The following is an 11,471-nucleotide window of genomic DNA, read 5'->3' on the forward strand; positions in this document are numbered from 1 at the left end:
GTTTCCTGGAAGTCTTGGAGTGTTGGAATTGTCTCTCGTTTGGCTGACAAGAGAGGACAATGGTGGACTGAAATGTGGCGCCATCTTGAATCTGGGTCTGACAGGTCGCAAAAGAAATGAATGAAACAGACAAATGTATTTTGTTTCTTCTTTGAAATATAAATCAGGGATCGAAAACCAAACAAAGCAAACAGTGTACTTTGGTGGTCTGTGAATCGCACGTCAATGTGCAGAGATCGGGGAAATTGTGTGGCATGTTTACGGTTTTGAATTGGTATAAAAAAACACACTAATAGAGAGACAAAGCTTATCGATCGAGAGATGCTATTGACTAATAAATAAAATGTGACATAATTTGAATAACATTTAAAGCCTACAAAATATCAATTCAAAATAACAAAAATCGTTAACTTTGAATTGTAAAGTAATTTCGTTCAGGATATCATTTACATATATATGACCACCTTCTTGTCGCATATCAAATTCAATACACGTGCCAACGAGAACATTGCTTTGCCTTTGTTGATTATTTTACACAGTTAAAACTGTCAATTGCATTTCTCGAATAATCAACTATCGAAGAACGTTGTGGTAATTGATGTTTTAGAATGTTGAAGAATCTTCAAGGTTTAAATAAGGAAAACTCACTTTAAACCCGTAATTGCATCTGACAATAAAATCTGCTTTGACAAAAACTGTTGGGATATGGTAAACTTTTAATGCTTTATATGCCCACGTATTTAACGTTGACTGGCGTTAGTGGCACAAAGTGACGTGGTTTGACGTTGACTGACGTTAGTGACACAAACAGAAAGTGACGTGGTATTACCGTCTTAACCTTTGTAATATCATTCACGGTAAACTCAGAAAGTAATTTAAACATTACGAAGAGCAGAACTCTCTCTTACCGAGGTGATCGCTTGTTATTTGTCATACAGGGAACTTAAATTGGCTCTAGAGGACTAGAGCATATTTCAAAGACAATTAGTTGGCGATCTGACAAAACGCCATTCATCGTCAAATGTGATGAATATCGGGGTTCCTGAGATGCATGGCACATGAGTTCACTTTATCGATTTTGTTCTGAACCGGCTTACGTCACCCGAGTCTCAGAGTACTACAACTTATCGCTCTACATGTACATGTATGTGTTGGACGCGTATCAATACAAATGAATATCTGCTTTAGCAAAAACCTTTCTCCTCCTTTGGAAAACCTTGAACATATCTATTACGCTGGAAGGCACACAAATAGACACATTTCAAAAATCACTTTTACATTTTTGTGTACTAATTTTTTTGCTTTCAAGAGTAACTTCCTCTGAATTGAAACTTTTGCCTCGACGGAGACTATCTCGTTGGGCTAGATAAGGCAATTCGAGAATCCAAATGGGTCCATTATAAGATTGACACAATTAATCGGAAACTAAATACAAAAAAGAACCTTAACGGTGTTGATAACTGACAAAGAATAAAATCTTGATAGCAGAATTAGTGGCTAATGCTGTTCTAATGACTGCAATTTGTCTGAACATGGACAGTGTGTCTACCCCTTCTGTTTCAGCTCGCTGTGAAGTTATCTTTTGATAAGTTAATGCATCCCGACCCTGACGCCGCTCCAGCATCCAACAACACGGCGTCCTCGATGACCACCTTTCTTCCGTCCATTCAAACAACATTCACTGGTGGCACTCGTCACAAATACATGCAAAGGCAAGTCAATGATTCACCGAAAAACACAAGGACATCTGGTACAAGTCAAAAAAGGGAATTGTATCGTCCATCATTTTTGTCTCTCATGAGTTAAATATAGAAATGTGTTCACAATAAATCATTTTAAAAGCTATAACTATTTCATTAGTGAATGAGTGAGTTGGGATTGTCACGGCGTTATTTGATGGACACACTATCAAGGCGCGGACTATGAACGACTCAACGCTGAGAGGACGGTTCTGGACCGGGCGATAGAACAACACAATTGTTTACAGTATAGGGATATCAGATATACCACATAGAAATCAGTATATAGCCCAAATTCCAGTGCTTTAACACTGTGCATAGCATCAAGTACAAGCTAGACACCCATCAATGACAAAACCAATATCAGATATACCACACATAGAAATCAGTATACAGCCCATATTGCAGTGCTTCAACAGTACACAGCATCAAGTACAAGCTAGACACCCATCAATGACAAAACCAATATCAGATATACCACACATAGAAATCAGTATATAGCCCCTGTTCCAGTGCTTCAACACTGTACACAATATCAGATATACCACACATAGAAATCAGTATACAGCCCATATTCCAGTGCTTCAACACTGTACACAATATCAGATATACCACACATAGAAATCAGTATACAGCCCATATTCCAATGCTTCAACACTGTACACAATATCAGATATACCACACATAGAAATCAGTATACAGCCCATATTGCAGTGCTTCAACACTGTACACAATATCAGATATACCACACATAGAAATCAGTATATAGCCCATATTCCAGTGCTTCAACGCTGTACACAATATCAGATATACCACACATAGAAATCAGTATACAGCCCATATTGCAGTGCTTCAACACTGTACACAATATCAGATATACCACACATAGAAATCAGTATACAGCCCATATTGCAGTGCTTCAACACTGTACACAATATCAGATATACCACACATAGAAATCAGTATATAGCCCATATTCCAGTGCTTCAACGCTGTACACAATATCAGATATACCACACATAGAAATCAGTATACACCCCATATTGCAGTGCTTCAACACTGTACACAATATCAGATATACCACACACAGAAATCAGTATATAGCCCATATTCCAGTGCTTCAACGCTGTACACAATATCAGATATACCACACATAGAAATCAGTATACAGCCCATATTCCAGTGCTTCAACGCTGTACACAATATCAGATATACCACACATAGAAATCAGTATATAGCCCATATTCCAATGCTTCAACACTGTACACAATATCAGATATACCACACATAGAAATCAGAAAATAGCCCATATTCCAATGCTTCAACACTGTACACAATATCAGATATACCACACATAGAAATCAGCATATAGCCCATATTCCAGTGCTTCAACACTGTACACAATATCAGATATACCACACATAGAAATCAGCATATAGCCCATATTCCAATGCTTCAACACTGTACACAATATCAGATATACCACACATAGAAATCAGCATATAGCCCATATTCCAATGCTTCAACACTGTACACAATATCAGATATACCACACATAGAAATCAGTATATAGCCCATATTCCAGTGCTTCAACACTACACAGCATCAAGTACAAGCTAGACACCCATCATTGACATAACCAATATCAGATATACCACATAGAAATCAGTATATAGCCCAAATTCCAGTGCTTTAACACTGTGCATAGCATCAAGTACAAGCTAGACACCCATCAATGACAAAACCAATATCAGATATACCACACATAGAAATCAGTATACAGCCCATATTGCAGTGCTTCAACAGTACACAGCATCAAGTACAAGCTAGACACCCATCAATGACAAAACCAATATCAGATATACCACACATAGAAATCAGTATATAGCCCATGTTCCAGTGCTTCAACACTGTACACAATATCAGATATACCACACATAGAAATCAGTATATAGCCCATATTCCAGTGCTTCAACACTGTACACAATATCAGATATACCACACATAGAAATCAGTATACAGCCCATATTCCAGTGCTTCAACACTGTACACAATATCAGATATACCACACATAGAAATCAGTATATAGCCCATATTCCAATGCTTCAACACTACACAGCATCAAGTACAAGCTAGACACCCATAACTGACATAACCAATATCAGATATACCACACATAGAAATCAGTATATAGCCCATATTCCAGTGCTTCAACACTACACAGCATCAAGTACAAGCTAGACACCCATCATTGACATAACCAATATCAGATATACCACACATAGAAATCAGTATAATCAATATTCATCAACTCATCCATTCCATGTATCGACGTTGGACGGCAGTCATCAATGCAAATGGCGGACACAAGAGATACTGACTTGTGATGCCATTTTCTCAGAGACTAGTGTTGTGTTTCAGTTAAGAACATTTGACACTTTAATTTCAACCATGATGATCAGTTTAGCCAAGTTTCATATTTTTAATATGTCTCAAAGTATGTTTACAGTGCTTGGACAAATACAGTTTCTCATATATCTATCCATGGTGATGTTTCTTTTGCGGTTCAGTATATATACTGATAACCCTCGACCTACACAAGTCTCTAAAGCAATGAATATTAGTTTAAACCATAATTCCCAGACTATATAATAATAAAAACAAGGTGTCCCCATAAACAACTGGCATCCTTAGAGTACTGCTCCCATAGACTTGCCTATTAAAAGGTTAGAATTACTACACATCCATGGACTTATTCACTACAGACTTGAAGCAAGGCTATGCTAGCCCCGACAGCAATGGTTTGATGATATAGCAATTTTAACACTGGTATACATGGAATACGGACATTTATACATATACACATACCCACTCTGACATACTTGGATAGGTACAAGAGGGCTAGTGTCTCATAAGACTATGTACTGAAATAAAAATATCCAAGAGCTCCCAAGCAAGTGTATAATGCTTTGCCAAATATAGATTTTTCCTGAAAATGAAGAGTTCAAACAAAATGTAAACAAACTTTCATTTCAGAGGCAATATGTTAGCGCCATATTCGCCATAATAAGTGCCCCGGGGGCATGGGAAATTGACAATGGGGGTACAAAAACCAGGCACAAGTTAAATTTGTTGTCAGAGGAAACGCGATAGAGAAGAAAATTGGTTCCAACATTGGTGGCACCAAACTTTGTTTGCTTAATAGTAATATATTGATGTAAAATAAACAAACAAAACGGTACCTTACCAAGCGAATGTATTCCCAGGACGGGGTGCTTAATACGGCGAATACAGCTGCTACCATTGGTATAAAATCACCTACCTTACACAATCTTCCATCTTGAAGTAAATATCAAGGTGCTGTCAGGAGGCTGTGTCAGGAGGCTGTGACAGAAGGCTGTGGCAGGAGGCTGTGTCAGAAGGCTGTGGCAGGAGGCTTTGTCAGGAGGCTGTGTGGAGAGGTCATGTCAGTGGACGCACAGCCATGTTGGTCTGGGTCTGCAACAATGTCCAACACAATGAACACAACTAATTGACAGCCAAAGGAAGAAAGATAAACCATAATTAATATACAAATCTTAATGCCCTGATATCAAACTACAAATTGAATTTAATTGAAATTTATAAATAAGGTGTTAATATGGGATTTTTCCTTGTTCAGGATACTAGAAAAATTACAGTACTGTCAACAGGGTTACAATCAACTGGTAACACGAATCACTAGTGCGGACAACGTTATTAACTTTAAGGTTACGTGTTTAGAAAAAAGAAGAGATTTTAAAGATAAAAAAGATGAGACAATGAACTGTTTCCTTGGGAGTGGGAGCCAGGGGGGAGAGGGCCGTGGTTGTGTGACATCGGGTCAGCAGGCCTGTACAGCAGCAATGGAATAAAGACAAAGAACTTGGTCAATAAATGGAGCATAATGAATGAATGAACACTCATAATAAGGGAAATATTTTTTGTCAGAAATACGGTAGTTGAATACTTAGGTTTGCCTACACTGTTCGTGCATGGTCAGTGTGTGGAGGTCCGCACTTATAATACATACAAGAATACAGGAAGCACGGGGCCTGCTTCCGCGCCACAAAAACAATTGGAACACGCACCAGAGGGCGGCAAATACAGGAGACAATGTCTTGAAGGCCTGCGAATAGCCAAGGCATGTGACATGGTTTCCAACATCCTTCCTCCCTACTTGACAGAATGGCAGCTACATGCAAGAAATACAAACTGTTGAGTAAAATATACGAAGGAACTTACAGCTGTCCCTGACCAGCGATGGAGATTTGACCAGACAGAACCAGTTGGTTGGTGATGCCTGGCACAAGAAACGTGCACATGGCCAGCTCATGGAGGCCGTTTGTGATCTCGCCTGTGATTGGTGCTTGCTGCTTCCGGTTACGGAAAGGCGGGTGATCGGTTAGACTTGCTCCAAGTCTCTACTGAATGATAAGTACATTATAATGGATTATAATGGACTTGTCTACAACGAGGCCAGTGTTTCATAGGGACAATGTGCTCTTATTATTGATGTATTTAAGGAATTACAATTGGAACTAATAACCATATTCTAAGAGACTTGTGCAAGTGTAGTAGTCGGTGAAATGGAGACCATGAGCTGGGTGGACGTCCACATGTGGTGGGTTTGTGTGAAAAGTGGAAACGAGGAGAAAGGAGTTGACCTATGAGGAAGAAGATTTAATTGAGACAATGGTTGATATGAAAAATAAAGAATAGTTATGCAATAATTTGTTATTACAGAAAACATAAGACGTGAAGGTAAATGTGGGACTAATTGCTTACATCATTTTTCTGTCAAATGTTACTGAAATGACATCATAAACGACATTCATGCTGTTTGTCCCATATCCTGAAGGAGCACAGTTGAGTTCAACGATGTGATGTACGTCTTAGACGTTTACCACTTAGGCAAATTCCATGAGCACGGGTATGGCGGTGACACACTTAGAAACAAGATCAGGCCAAACCAGGCGTTCATTTTTAGATTTAAATATAGTCTCTTTTATAAAGTTATGCATACGGTTGAATAAACATTATTCCATAAGAAACCACCCAAGTGTGTTAATTCCAGGCTAGATTCAAGAATGGGATAAGTATCGGATGATAGTGAGTGAGTGAGTGAGTGAGTGAGTGAGTGAGGTTTAATGCTGATTTGAACAGTATTCCAGTTATATCACGGCATACAGGCTGATAGACATGTAGTACCGAAATACTTTCAGATGTTTGTAACACAATTAGTTCAAGTTGGGAATTCTCCCAATGAGGCGAGATGAGGTGAAATGGGGTTTAACGTCACGTCCAAGATTATTGCACCTATATAGCGACGTCATGCACATGTATGTGTGTGGCTGCTTGTACTGTCTAGACTTAATAGCGAGTGCCAGGCAAGGAAACAATAAGCACCATACTTTACCGTCCCACCAGGGGATTGAAGCACCAACCTTGCTCTCTCCCAGTCTTATAAGCACATGTGTGAGTGAATGGAAGTTAAACAATGAAGTCAGCAATATTCCAGCATCACCACGACAGTAAAAAAAGAAGTCTGGGACATGGTATAGAGACATGGTATATGGCCATTGGTATACAGACATGGGTTATGGACATGGTATATGGACAAGGTATATGGACAAGGTAAAGGGACATGCACTGCTGAAACACTTCAGATGTTGGTGTCATACTTTGTCAGGAACAACTGCACTCATCTCTCCTACAGACCCTGAAGAAGAAATAACCAAAAGCTCACAAGCAAGTCTACTAAACAATGAAAAAACTCTAGATTTCTCCTGAAAATGAAGAGATTCTCTGGAACACTTCGTATCATATGTGGCCATGGTTGCAAGACAATTGAAACAAAAACATAAACATAGAACTAAATGTTAGCTGTAGTAAGCAACCCGGGAGCTTGGCAAGTTGACAAAGTGTGGCGGTGATTGAAACCAACCATGAGTGACATTTGTTGTCAGAGACGTAGCGGTGATTGAAACTTGATAAAAATGGAATGGATTTTCCAAAAATTACTTTGGATCACTTAAAGAGATAGCTAACCCATGCCCTACCACACAGCTAACCCTAATGATTGTAAAGGGGTGCTGGATCGGAAAGGGGTACCTAACCCTAATGATTGTAAAGGGGTGCTTGATCGGAAAGGGGTACCTAACCCTAATGATTGTAAAGGGGTGCTTGATCGAAAAGGGTTACCTAACCCTAATGATTGTAAAGGGGTGCTTGATCGGAAAGGGGTACCTAACCCTAATGATTGTAAAGGGGTGCTTGATCGAAAAGGGTTACCTAACCCTTATGATTGTATAGGGTGCTTGATCGAAAAGGGTTACCTAACAGCCCTAATGATTGTATAGGGGTGATTGATGGGAAAGGGTTACCTAACAGCCCTAATGATTGTATAGGGTGCTTGATCGAAAAGGGTTACCTAACCCTAATGATTGTAAAGGGGTGCTTGATCGGAAAGGGGTACCTAACCCTAATGATTGTAAAGGGGTGCTTGATCGAAAAGGGTTACCTAACCCTAATGATTGTAAAGGGGTGCTTGATCGGAAAGGGGTACCTAACCCTAATGATTGTAAAGGGGTGCTTGATCGAAAAGGGTTACCTAACCCTTATGATTGTATAGGGTGCTTGATCGAAAAGGGTTACCTAACAGCCCTAATGATTGTATAGGGGTGATTGATGGGAAAGGGTTACCTAACCCTAATGATTGTATAGGGTGCTTGATCGAAAAGGGTTACCTAATAACCCTAATGATTGTATAGGGGTGATTGATGGGAAAGGGGTACCTAACCCTAACGATTGTATAGGGGTGATTGATGGGAAAGGGGTGGCTAACCAATGATCGTAAAGGGATGCTTGATAAGAAAGAGTTGCTTGTAACCTACCGTAACACAAACACAACCACAACTTGTCCTGATGACTGAAAGAGGAACACAAAACCTGTGAAGTGGGTGCCACAATCAGCAGCCGTAGCCAGTTAGCGCTAATTAAACCTGGCCCAGTAAACTGCATTGTTGACAATAACAGTTATTCCTTCACCATTGCTGTAATATACACACACAAAAAAGGACCTGTTACATAAATCTATTTCGGGATTATCTATATTCGACCACAAGTCTGCAACTCTGAAGCTCCCAAATTTGGAACAATAACACAGTTTCTTTCCCAATTTGACTGCCGAAGGAACAAACTTAAGGGTTTTGGAATTCCAGATAAATCCTTGCTATTAATAGAGTGGGGTGCTTAATACCGCAAATACAGTATACCACATAAAAGATATCATGGAGTAGAATGAGACCAAAGTATAAAATGGCCTACCTTTCACAATGTTCCATTAAGAAGAAAATATCAGGGCTGTGGTAAGTTGTGTCAGGTAAGTTGTGTCAGGAGATTGTGTCGGCGCCACACAGCCATCTTGGGTCTGCAACAATGTCCAACACAATGAGCACAAGTGATTCACAGCCAAAACAAGTTAAAACATAATAACTCCACCACTCTTAATGCTCTGATACCTTGGTAACCAAAAAAAACCATCAATTTCTTGGAAATTTAGAGATAAAGGTTTCAATAAAGATGTCACTTTTCCTGGTTCGTGATACTGGAATAATTACAGAACCGTTACCATGGTTGCTAACACAGGGAGACTTATGTCAACAATATTATTGGCTTTTACATTAGGTTTTTAGAAGAAGAAAAAGCAGATGTTAAAAGTAATAATGGATGATACAATGAACATGCCAGGATTGGGAGGGAGAGGGAGGGGGAACCAGGGGGGGGGGGGGAGGGACGAGGTCATGTGACATCGATGCGGCAGGCCTGTACAGCAGCAATAGAATAAAGACAAACAACTTGATCAATCAATGGAGCATAATGAATGCAAATGTTACCAAGCTCACAATCACTCAGACTGACTGAAAAAAGCGAAAGGAATCTGGGTCAGTATCTCTGTATTCGTAAGAACATGCCTGACAAAACTTGTATTGTCAAAAAGTTTGCAACTTGGCATGGCGCAACAGATACAACATACAACTCATCGACTATTATAGGCATAGTTACAATAAAGTGTCTATGTACCTACTTAGTGCTAGGTCTAGATGACATGACCCCCTTCTACAATAGTTATTTATTGATCAACAGAATGGTTAACAGGACCAGTATAAACTTTCAATAAACATCAGAACCATAAATCCTATCATTAAAATACATTATCCATTATTCACAGTACAAGAATAGTAACTATACTTCAAGCAGCATGTACTGGGAAATGAGTTTAACAGTAACTCTACTTGAAATATCAAGTGTTTTACATGGAAATATACTACAGAATAATACTCCAAAATGATCAATTATGGATATCAAGAAATTACACATAATTATGATAATTGGATTTTGAGTGAAAAGCATTACATTATAACTTTACTGTTCAATTGAAGCGCCCTGCAAATCACTATTTAAACAAGACAATCAGAGTTGTCTCCCATGCCGCCAGGACAAATTACAATGACTATGGAAAGTTGCATTGATGTACCTGATGATATAGAGGGGGATAACTGACAAGATGTGTTCAAGAATTACTCTCGGCAAGATTTCCAGCAATGACAGACCAGTATTAGTTTGAATGTGTGGGGCCTTGAACAAATACATTTTCAACAGAACAAAAGTACTATATACAACAAATACTCATAATAAAGGGGCGTGTTTTTTGTAGGAAATACGGTAGTTGGATACTTAGATTTGTTTACACAGACAGGTGTGGTGAATGGTGCAAGATGATTAATGATAACATAGTGCAGTTCTTCTGTTGGATGAAATACGGTACAGTTACTGTTATAGGGCGTGGTCAGAGTGTCAAGTTACGCATTTGTCATACAAACATACTTACAAGAATACAGGAAGCACGCTGCCTGCTTCTTCGCCACGAAAACACTTGCAATGAGCACCTGAGAGCGGCAAAAAGGGGTGACAATTTCTGTGAAGAAAATTAAGAACTTGCAAATAGCCAAGGGAGGACCAAGTGAGGATATGGTTTGGAACGTGCTTCGTCCCCGTTTGAGAGAATGGCCGCTCTGTGCGATAAACAAAAGATGTGGAGTGAAATATATGAATGGATTTACCTTCAGATGCATGTGCATAACTGTGTCCTCTCCGTCGATGGAGATACGACGAGACCGAGCGAGCACGCACGCTTGGGTGTGGCGATGCCAGCCAGCGACACTCAGCTCCGTGCTCCGCCATGGCCAGCCGATGGAGGGAGGAAATGACGGCATTGGCATTAGTGATCTGGCTTGTGATTGGTGCTTTGCTGTTTCCTTCCGGGTGGCTTGGTGCCGGCTATCTAAACTGCATTTTTTGGTGGTCGGTGCAATGCCCAGATGCTCTCGGTGCTTTGACCGGTTGCTTTTCCATGTGGCTTGGTGCCGGCTGTCGAAACTGCGTTTTTTGGCGTTCGGCGCAGTCGGTGTAGCCGGTGTAGTCACGTGTTGGATTTGTGTGAAAAGTAGAAAGAAGCAGAAAAAACTGGAACTACATGTACGATGAAAAAATGTTATTTCCTATATTGGAAACTAAAGTATAATTATGCAATGATTTGTTTTACAGAAAAGAGAAAAGTGTATATAACTGTATGAAACCTGCAGACCAGGTGGAAAGTGGTTAGAGAGTTAAAACTGTATTGGAGGACAAGAGGAAATGGCAAGAAAACAA

General features: G+C 39.6%; 1 pseudogene; it reads right to left on the bottom strand.

Annotated features, from left to right (window-relative positions):
* Positions 1–5,154: 5,154 nt before the first annotated feature.
* On the bottom strand, positions 5,155–11,035 carry LOC139444464 (uncharacterized; annotated as a pseudogene).
* Between the last annotated feature and the right edge of the window lie 436 nt (positions 11,036–11,471).

The sequence above is a fragment of the Haliotis cracherodii genome, unplaced genomic scaffold (assembly GCF_022045235.1).
Source record: "Haliotis cracherodii isolate W230 unplaced genomic scaffold, xgHalCrac1.p SCAF_52, whole genome shotgun sequence".
In the NCBI taxonomy this organism is placed as follows: domain Eukaryota; kingdom Metazoa; phylum Mollusca; class Gastropoda; order Lepetellida; family Haliotidae; genus Haliotis; species Haliotis cracherodii.